This window comes from Colius striatus, chromosome 1 (genome assembly GCF_028858725.1).
Source record: "Colius striatus isolate bColStr4 chromosome 1, bColStr4.1.hap1, whole genome shotgun sequence".
Classification (NCBI taxonomy): Eukaryota; Metazoa; Chordata; class Aves; order Coliiformes; family Coliidae; genus Colius; species Colius striatus.
In genome coordinates, this window is record NC_084759.1 from 62,273,502 (window position 1) to 62,285,277 (window position 11,776).

Here is an 11,776-nt window from a genome sequence, read left to right on the forward strand (position 1 = left end):
GGGAGGATGATTATGTTCATCCAGTCTCAGGCTGCACTGGTGAGACCACTGCAGAACCACTAGTTTCCACAAAAAATACAGTACCAAGTTGTTTTTCCTCCAGATGTTGGTGACTTGAGCTAAGAGCTTTGGAGTATTTAATACAGATCAAGTCTTTTCTAAATGAAAGAAACACTGACCTACTTTTAAAAACTTTGGTACTTTTGGTACTTCTTTAGACTCATTTGTTGGTTTCAGCAATTAAAGGATAGAAAGGCTCCAGAAACTGCAACAAGAGCTTTGAGTTTGCCAGATAGTGAGGAGGAACTGATGTTCTGAGTTTCACTTTGCTGTCTTTTTACTCCCTGTAGTGTATGTGCAGGAGTTAACATAGCATTGAAGCACACTCCAACAAGTGTTACTGCATCTAAATGCATTGCTGTCTGAAAAGCCTGAGCATTCTCTGCTTTAAGGTGCTTATGGACAACCACCCAAGGGAGGAAATTTGGCCTCTTAGGTTTAAACTGACAAGGCACAGACACAGAGCTGCATAAAATACCTGTATCCTTCTATTGTGCAAAACAATGAAAGAAAACACAGAAATATAAAAACCAAACTACCTGAGAGCTTCTGTGGGATGTCTTTGTTTCAATTTTCCCTTCTTTTCTTCTTTTTTTTCAATTTTTCATTCACATGCAGTGTTTCCAGCACACTGGGGTGTAGCTGTGCAAATACAGGTGCCTGCAGTGAGACTCATCTGGAGCTAAAGCAGACATCTAAAATAATCAAGGCGGGTTACATCCTCAAACTACTATCTTCAGTATCTCTAGACTATGAAGAGAAGCTGGAGTGACAAGCTTTGATGTAAATATTTATTCTACAGGTGTCAAAGGTAAGACGAGTTGAATCTTACCAAGTAATCAATGAATTTCAGGTCTGTGACTTCATTTCAGTTCAGTAACATCTCTGAAAGAGCTTCAGCCAGCAAGTGGAGAATGAAAATGAACCTGAACCTATTACAAATGTTAATTGATGTTCTATTTTCAGGAATTATTGGATCAGATGAATACCTAAAGTGTACTTAAGGTCAATTCCTCTATGATAATATTCTTAGTATTTACAGTGAATTTGGCTCATACAAGGCTAGAGTAAGATGATGATTGACTCTGCTATCCTAAATATAATCAATTTGCAACAAGAAGTTAAACAGAAGTTTCCAAATTTTCACGTAAGAACATTAAAGGTTTTAACTCAAAGTGACTTTACCTCAAATGTAAGCACATTTCTTACCACATAATCTCAAACCAAACTCACTTTGATCATCCAAATTCTGAAGAAAACATGACCGTCCTTGTTTAGAAGTGGCTCTTTTCCTCTCCAGCACGCACTTGATAAACAGACAGTCTTCTTCTGAGTGAAATATCAATCCAGCTGTTGGCGCAGAGAAGCCAACTTGTATTTTTGCTTTTAGGATTTTCTTTTCCCAGTTCCTGTCAGCACTTCTTTAGAAAACACTCATAATCTTAGTCTGAGCTTTTTAACGTCATGCTGAAAGATCAGACTGAACAGTGAAAGAAAAAATCATGGAAGTATAGAATCATTTAGGTTGGAAAGGACCTTTAAAAGTCATCTAGTCCAACTCCTCTGCAATGAGCAGGGACATCTTTAACAGGATCAGCTTGCTCAAAGTCCTTTCCAACCTGATCTTGAATGTTTCTAGGCATGGGGCATCCATGCTCTCTCTTGCCCACTTGTTCCAGTTTATCACCAACCTCATTGTAAAACATTTCCTTTTTATATCTAGTCTAAATCTACTTTCTTTAAAACCTTTCCCCTTGTCCTATCAGTATAGGCCCTATTAAAAAGTTCATCCCCATCTTTCTTATCAGCCCTCCTTAAGTACTACAAGGCCATAATAAGGTCTCCCTGGAGCTTCTCTTACCTAGGCAGAAAACCTCCAACTCTGCCTGTCTTCATAGAAGAAATGCTCCAGCCCTTGAACCATTTTTGTGGCCCTCCTCTGGACTTGCTGCAACAGCTCCATATCCTACCTGTATGGGTGACCCCAGACAAGAAAACAGTACTACAGGTGAGGATCTCATGAGAGCAGAGCAGAGGGACAGAATCATCTGCCTTGATCTGCTGGTCACACTTCATTTGGTGCAGCCCAGGATACAGTTGGCTTTCTGGGCCGCAAGCACAAGTTGCTGGCTCATGCTCAGCTTTTTCATCCATTCAAGTCCTTCAAGTATCCTCAAGTCCTTCTCCCCCAGTGCTGCTCTCAATTCCTTCATCTCCAAGCCTGTATTGATACTTGTGGTTTCCTGGACCCAGGTGCAGTACTTTACACTTGGCCTTGTTGAAGCTGATGAGGTTCACATGAGTACACTTCTCAAGCTTGTCCAGGTCCCTCAGGCATGTCACCTGCACCACATTGCTATGTGTTGCCTGCAAACTCACTGAGGGTGCACTTGAACCCACTGTTTGTGTCACTGATGGAGATATTAAATAGTACTGGTCCCCACACAGACCTCTGAGGCACACCACTTGTCACTGATCTCCTTCCATTATCCTCCATTATCCTTCCATTATCCTCTGGATGTGGCCACTCAACCAATTTTTCATCCACTGAACAGTCCACCCATCAAATCCATTTCTTTCCAGTTTAGAGAAGGATGTTGTAGGGGACCATGTCAAAGGCCTTATGGAAGTCCAGATAGATGACCTGTGCAGCTCCTCCCTTATCTACTGATGTAGTCACTCCAGGCCACTAGGTTGGTCAGTCAGGACTTACTCATGGTGAAACCATGCTGACTGTCTTGAATCACCTTTCTGTACTCTATGTGTCTTAGCGTAGCTTCTAGAAGGATCTGTTCTATGATCTTCCCAGGCACAGATGTGAGGCTGGCAGGTTAGTAGTTCCCTGGGTTTTAAAAAATGGGTGCAATGTTACCCTTCTTCCAGCCACCAGGGACTTCACCTGACTGTCATTTTCGAATATGGAAAGTAGCTTGACAACTACATCAGCCAATTCTCTTGACTCTGGGATGCATCTCATCAGATCCCATAGACTTCTGTGTGTTCAGGTTCCTCAGCTGGTCATGAACCAGCTTCTCTTACAGTGGGAGGGACCTTGCTCCCCTACTCACTATCTTGCAGTCCATCCACTTGAGAGATGTGGGAAGAGAGATTGCCAGTGAAGACTGAGACAAAAAGTTATTGAGTACCTCAGCCTTCTCCTCGTCCATTGTTACCAGTGTGCCAGCTGTGTTCATCAGAGGCAGTACACTCTTTGGCCTTCCTTTTCTGGCTGTCATACCTATAGAAGCCCTTTTTATTGTTCTTTGTGTACTCTGCCAAGTTCATCTCCAGCCGTGCCTTGGCTGTTACTTACATTAGCACATATGCTCAGGTACCTTGATTTTATCTTGAATAACCCATAAAATGTCTACACAGCTACAGATCCACTTTGGTCATCACTGGAAGTTTGCTGTTTTATTCATCACAGCAAATGCCACACAGTCTAAGTGTGTCCTAGAGATAAAAGAGGAAAAGTATCACAGTTTCAGTCCAATGTTATACTCCTTTAAAAGTTTGCCTTTCACAGCTGACTGGAAAGGCTACTGCTTTACCTTGTCCTAATTGCCACAAACTGTCTCAGGCTTTTCCTCTGGGCAGAGGAAAACATGCCTTCAGAGGAAAGGAGCCAAAGGTGCTTCAGAAAGGCAAGGTGGGAAAGGCTGGGAGGCAAAGTGAGAAAGAAAAGACTGCAGCACAACAGGGAATGGGAGACCACTGGTTGGGGCTGAGGCAAATACAAGACAAGGCCTCAAATAGTTGTGATGTAAAAATGAAGGTTTCTATGAGGCAGAAGACACACATAATTTGCTGCAAACAGAAAGTTATTAGAGTTAGAATTAAAATGAAGACCCAGTTCCTAAGGAAATGAGCAGGTCAGGGAGAAAATTATCAACAAAATCTCTTATTTCCTTTTTGATGTGCTTTTTTTTCCCCTCTTAAAAGCTAATTGTTCCTTTGCACTTTGATAAAACCCAGCTTTCAAGTTGAAAAGACCTTGGAAATATTTACTTCAAATAAAAGACTTAATTGCTTCATACAAAGCTCTGGTCAGCTCAAGGTTTTGCCTCAAGGACTTTGACAGCGCATGTCATGGACACTGTAAAAATAGCACTAGGGCTTTTTTCTTTTGTTTTATACCAGCAGACCCTACTAGAGAGAGCACTTAATTGTGTGTCTGCAGACTGTGGAGAGCTCTTCCCATGCAAAATTAATACTTCTTACCTTGTAAGACTTTTCTCACCCAATCTCAGCTTCCTAGCCTGACCAATATCATCCCAGTTTTTCCTTAGAGAAGCTTTCCAGACTTTGCAGACTCTTGCTGATCTTAGGTTGCAGCCAGCAACTGCCCTCTACATTGTGTTTGGTATCTGATGGTTCTGGTCTGATGACAAAGTAAAAAGAAACCACAGAGGGAAAGTGGGCTGAAAAGGATAGATCTCTGCTTCACAGCATAAAACAACTGCTGACTGCCTCCATATCCTATAATTTAGGATCACGAGTCCATTATCCATGAACTACAAGACAATGTTCATAAATGCCCAGCAGTATGGCTTGGAGGATGAGCTGAAAAGGCATACCAGCCCAGTTTCTCCCCACTGAATTCAAAGCCTCATACAGTTTAGAAATCCTGCTGTGTTATACAAAGCATGTATTTCAGAGAAAATACTTCACTGTTGCAGGTGAAAATCATGACCCAGAGGTAAAACAATGACTTCTGTATGCAGAAGTATCTAGTTCTAGACACATAATATTGCATATATATTCTGTTTCTCATCCACATCGAAATAAGCTCTTTTGATTATTTATTGTGATATGATTTATAATGCATAGCACCTGTTACCTCGGGCATTAATTTATCACTATCAACAGCTTTTCAAGGACAGAAAAATGTTGATTCCTTTTTGCCAGTGTTCTGTAGAATTAGACCATCCGAATACTTATGGAAGAATGCTAAGAAGCCTTTGCATGCTCTGCTGCAGATGTCAGTGATTACCTATCATCCAGGTCCCACACAGGCATCTCATTTGCCCATCATCTCTAAAACGAAAAACAAAAAAGAGATAATTCATTTTTTGATAGGTGAGCCTGCTTTAAAAACAGGCTTGTAATAGGATTCAAGTTAGTATTGCAAGACAATTCAGGAATACACAATGATTTTTCCAGTTTAATCCACCACACAAAAGTGAAAAACCAAACCAGACAAAACAGGAGAAACACCAAAGTGTTTCTGTGTCACTCTGAAGAGAAATTAGTAGAGAGACGACTGAAACACGAAGGAAGCAGAGTGAGGCGTCTGTTTCTGGAATTTGGCCTTGGTGTGCAAGGCTGCTGTGAAAAATGAAAAAAACCAGTCACACTCCAATGTGGAGGAGGACAAAACAGAAGGATATCAAACTGCTACATTGTGGGAAGGGCTGTGGAACAGAGAAATTCTGTTTATTTGCATTTCTTATATAAATAGCTCTTAAACTCGTACACTGGAATGCTATTTCTTCTGAAGGACAAAACCAGTCTGGCAACACTGGTTATCTCTGACCTCGTTCAAAGGCATACTGTTTTTCCAAAAAGCTGATGTGTGGGTGGAATGTTATGCTCCTGTTTGAAACTCTACCATACAATACTTTTTTTTCCCCCTGTTAGCTGGATAGATTATTTTTATTTCTTTTCTCCATAACTAACTACACCAAGGATGACACTTTGTGAAGCTGAAGGTGACTTTAAAGTATACTTACTAATACACACTGAGCTTCATAGCTACTGTTGTTAGCAGTATCCTGGCCACTGAGTCTGCAGCCTTAGCTTGTGTACGTCTACCAGAGCAGTTACTTATCATTAAGTTGCAGTGATCAGAGAGATGTGCTATATTCAGGGAAATATTCCTAGGGACCAGTATAGATATTCTTGAGTAATGGGCATAGAGAGAATTAGTTTGGAAGAAACCTTGAATTGGTTTGGATCTCTTTTTCTCAGGTCAGTCAGTGTAACTTCAGAGATCAGAATGCCTCGTGAGTTATGTCTTGTTAAATTTCAACTTAGGTCCATTCACTCCAAAACACCAAGTAAACAGTGAGTGAGCTTGATCAAAGTTATCCCTTCTAGTAGTGATCAGGTAGTCATAAATATACAGGACACTTGCTTTAAGAACTGTGAAAAAGTCTAATGAACAGGAATGTTGCTAACCATGGCCATAAGATAGGATTAAAGGCTTTCACCAGCCCCAAATGCCTCTGTTTTTCTCAATGGATACTAGGGGTTTTGACATAGCACACTACATAAGTCAATACAATACATAAAGATGTCTTTGCCCATCACAGGGGGATGCCAAAATAGGATCACACCACTTCACAGCACTATTACTTTTACAGTAATTTTTGTGAGTTTTAGAATCATGTGAGCATTATGTCATCAAGAGGTACACGAGAGGCCACTGTTTTGCCACTGCAGTTCCTCTAATCATTTGAAAAGTGGAAGATTACCAAGTTGTTTCATAGATCAAATTTTCAGACTTTCTGAACTACATTTAAGTATTGTTATCCTGAAGATAAATGCTTTCCATCAGACCATCAATCCGCAAAGCCATATAAGTTTTAGGTGAAAAATTCAGTATATAATTAAAGGATTCAGTGTCACAGCTCTGAATTATGAGCTCTACTTACAGCCACTTTTAAAACTGGTTTGGTAAGTTAAATCATATATTTTAGACATTGATGCTGATCATGAGTAGAAGTTCTTCAAAAGTATGTCGCCTCCAGTATACTTTCACTTTCCAGGTTAATTTATCTGCCATAAGAAATTTTTCCTCATAATATATTAACTTCAGTTATATAACATTAGAAAATTTGCAAGCAAGTCATGTTCAGTACTGGAAGATAAGTCTAAGAGACAGACCTGTTATCAGCTGGTGAGAGTCATAAATATGAAGAGACAGCACAACTGTGCAAGATGGGTAATCACAGAATCATAGAATGGTAGGGGTTGGAAGGGACCTTTAGAGATCATCTAGTCCAAACCCCCTGCAGAAGCAGGGTCACCTAGATCAGGTCACATAGGAACATGTCCAGGCGGGTCTTGAAGATCTCCAAGGAAGGAGACTCCACAACCCCTCTGGGCAGCCTGTGCCAGGGCTCCCTCACCTGAACAGTGAAATAGTTTTTTCTTATGTTTAAGTGGAACTTTTTGTGTTCCAGCTTTATCCCATTACCCCTTGTCCTGTTGCTGGCTACTACAGAAAAATGAGATGTCTCAACCTCCTGACACCCACCCTTTAGATATTTGTAAATGTTAGTAAGATCCCCCCTCAGTCTCCTCTTCTCCAGACTAAACAGACCCAATTACCGCAGACTTTCCTCATCTGGAAGATGCTCCAGTCCCCTGATGGCCCTGCGCTGGACTCTCTCCAGCACTTCCCTGTCCCTCTTGAGCTGAGGAGCCCAGAACTGGACACAATAGTCCAGATGAGGCCTCAAAAGGGATAGCCATTTCATTTAGATCTGCCAAGCTTCTGCAAATAAAGCTATCCCCTATCCAGGGAATGATCTTCTTGCAAATTTGCCAAACCTAGACTTTGTAAATCAGGTCTGAAACATTGTCCTGCTCATTTATTCAAAGTATGCCTTTGATAAACATCAAGGGTGATTCCAACTCTATAATAGATGGGTTTCTAAAAAGAAAAAATATACCAAACTTCTCTTCAAGTTTGGTAGCCTCTCTGGGATGAAAACTAACCTAACATGAGCAGATGCAAATATTCTTGTTGACTTTCCCAATAAGGACTCTTACAGTTGTTCCGAAGAACAGCAACATAAAATTGTGGGTCAATTCTTCATGTTCCTTCAAAGCGACACGTTGTGACGATGAGAAACTTTCTGTTCCATGCCAGTGATGGTAGCTGTGCACACAAGCAAAATGTGGCAGATTGTAGCTACTTTGAGGCTACATGATTTGACTGATCAGTTGCCTGCTCTAAGAAAGCATTGAGTCTCTATCTGTCTTTTAAGTACAAGTAGTTAAAAGGTTTCTCTCCTCTCCTCAAATTCTCTCCAAAAACTGGTTGAAAATTAATGTTCTCTTGCCTGTTGCCAAATCTGGCCAGAGATCAGAAGAAAAAGAGATATGCTGAAAAAACAGCATATCCCTTTTCAGGAATGCAGATGGAGGGTGCTCACAGAAACGACGTTTTCTTTGGGAATCAGGAACCATGGAAAGAGCTGGAGTGAAGTTTTTCAGATGTCTGTTCTTGTAGAGACTTCTGAGAGAAGGAAAAAGCAGTAGAAATTTCTATTTCTATCACAATACCCAAATGCTACAAAAGCAGAAAATTCCAGATGCCGTCTGAGAAGGCAAGACTATATAAAAGAGATGCCCGAAGTGTGGCCAACTTGACAGCAGCCTATCCTTCCCAAACCAAAACCAAAGTAAACCAAAACAAATCCCCAAAAGAAAGCAGGGAATGGAATCAAATTCCTCTGTTCCCCACAGACAAGATCATTCAGAGGAATGATAACAGGATGGGGATGTTTGAGCAAGGCCACAACATGGATTGGTGCAGACAACTCGGGTGGGCTGGCCCACACTCACGAGATTAATGTTCAAGACAGTGCAACAAGCAGAAATATACAAAATTTGATATAGCAAATATTTAGAAGCAGAAATACATAACCACGATTTTGGTACAATGCTTATTTGGTACCTATTCCTGCCTGCCAGTGACAAAGGCAAGCTAGGTTACTTATGCTTTTAACATAGACACCATTATTAGTCAGCATAGTTACTCTAGATAATCAATTCCAAATTGAAACAAAATAGATCTAAAATCTCCATTTCAGTTTATTATTTCCTATGATTTTAATTCCACTTTTGGTAGACTGATATTTTACTTTCCTTGAAATCTCTGATCTTGAAATCTCTGATCCTGAACTAATATTGTTGTGAGCCAATCTTTTCACTTGCATTTTCCTGGTTGATAATAAACTGAACATGACCCAGCAACATGCCCTCATGGCCAAGAAGGCCAATGGTATCCTGGGATGCATCAAGAGTGTGGCCAGCAGGTTGGAGAGGGTCCAGCGCAGGGTCACCAAGATGATCAGGGGATTGGAACATCTTCTTTATGAGGAAAGGCTGTGGGAACTGGGTGTTTAGTCTAGAAAAGAGGAGACTGGGGGGGGGAATCTCATTAATATTTACAAACATCTAAATGGTGGGTGTCAGGAGGCTGGGGCATTACTTTTTTCGATGATATCTAGCAACAAGACAATGGGATGAAGGTGGAACACAAAAAGTTCAATTTAAGAAAAAACTATTTCACTGTTCAGGTGAGGGAGCCCTGGCACAGGCTGCCAAGGGAGGGTGTGGAGTCTCCTTCCTTGGAGGACTTCAAGACCCACCTGGACATGTTCCTATGAGACTTGATCTAGGTGAACCTGCTTCTGCAGCGGTGTTGGACTAGATGATCTCTAAAGGTCCCTTCCAACCCCTACCATTCTGTGATTCTATCATTCTATGAAAGCATTTATATTTTGGATGTCCCACAAAACCACACGTTTAAAGATGCAACCCAAGGGAAACTGAAAATCTGGCAGCAAATAAAACCAATTCCAAATTCATCATTGTTTTACCTTTCTAGATATTAGGAGGCTTCATAAATATTTCTGCATTAACAGGATTGATCAGTAATAAATCTGGGGAAAACATGGCATGGTTTATATTCTTTAATGATCTTCATTGACAAGTTTTATGACAATGTACCAAGGAACTACTCAAAGTTGTCTGTCAACAATGGGCTTCAAAAAATTTACCTCTAACATTGTAAATCTGGCTTGCATATGAGTGTACTTGTGACTTTCATTTTTTCAGTCAAGAATTATTACCTTGAGTCAAAAGGTTCCATTTTGGAACTTTTCTATAGCTTTTCTATTTCTAGAAGCATCTATTCTTCACAAACCACTTCCTATTCTTTTGTTTAATCTACTTATTTATTTCTGATACTTTTTATGTTTACTGTCATATGAGTGTGAAACCAAGAACTTGTATTTTCTTCACAGCTTAGTTAAAATTTACGTGACATCAAAATCATTAGTCTCTTCCTTAGTTCATCCATCAATTTAATTGCATTACTATTAAAGATCAAAAAACCTCCTTTTTTTCTTGCATTCTAACGGGAACGTTCTAGTTCATAGAAAATTGAAATTAGCAGTGATTCATCTTCTTAGACTGCATGTAAAACACAAGGGTGACAGTAGTAAAAGCTACATCTTACACTATGTGTTGTTTCTACTACATTACCTTTGCCATTATTAGATGAACACACTGTGTTAAATTAATAAAAGGAAGAGAAGTAGATTAACAAACAGTGATGAAGGTTGAAAGCCAAAAGCACAATTAACATTCCTGTGGATACAGGAATCCTAATAAGTTTCTATAGCTTTTCTGGACTATTAAATTTCTAGTATTTTTAATGACCAAGCAGATGGAGAAGCACATGAGGACTAGAAACGTGCTTCCTAAATAAGAGGATTTTGCCTCCAGCCAAAGATAAATGCAATTTTTTGCACTGCTGGTAAATCTGACAGAAAAGCAAAACTACCAATGGAGAAACATTCAGTCCAAAACATAATCTGTTGTCAGCAAAAGCTTTTAGCTATAAATAGTGCTATTTTAAAATTACCTAGAATCGGTTTCCTGACAAGAGTATGAACTGCTCTCTCTCTCTTCTGGACACACTTGATGCCAAAGCCGGTGTTCCTTTCTTAGGAGAGCTTGTCAGAAATGCAAGTCAGATTGCTATGAAAATATCTGCAGTTAGAACTCAACTTCAAAGACTCAGTTCAGAAACTTGTGGTAAAAAATACAAAGGAGAATCAAGAAAAAAAAAGTATGAAAATGAGAAGTAAACCCCTCTTTAGTTTTATACTGACTGCCAATGTTAGTCAAAGACTAGCATACAGCAGATCTTCTAACTGCAGTTTCAATTTTACAATTAAAGAGTTTCACAGTACAAATCAGCACCTAGAAATGGAGACTAAGCTGAATTTTTAAAAAGTATCCAATTTCCTATGTGTAAGAACTTTTGAGCACTGAGCTGTGGCAGACAAAAAAATGTATTCATCACACTGAGAAATGTGGGTACTATGAGGACTGTATTGCAAATTAAAACAAAATGTAGCAGAAACAATAAAACATAACAATTTAATATCAGAGACCACTATTGCTGGGAATTTTAAGAAATGTTTTTATTTACTTTTGCAGAGATGTTACCACCCAAAGTTACAGCAGAAATTTGTAAAAAGCAGGATGTGACGTACAAAATGCTACATAAATACGCAAAAAGATCCAACAAACACTAAGGCACTCTGAAATCAAGTCAAATTTCTCATCCAACACATCTAGTTGCCTTAAATCCAAATCTAGTTCTAATCATTAAAACTGTAATTATCTAAAAAAAGATCATTTTACAAGATACCTGGCTGTTACTCATGAACCATGTAATAAATTAATGAATTTATAAAACTCTGAAGAGTCCAAAGTAATGGAGATTCATACCCGTAAGGAAAGGTTGGTATTTCTGATCTGTTTACTCAAGGGATCCATTTCCTTAGATTGCATGAGTCATTTAGAACAGCAGCATTATTTCACATCTTTAAAAAGTATTGAAGAAAGCCATTTAGCATATTACACAATTTTCTTTTCAATGAATGAGGGAATTAGCAACAAAATT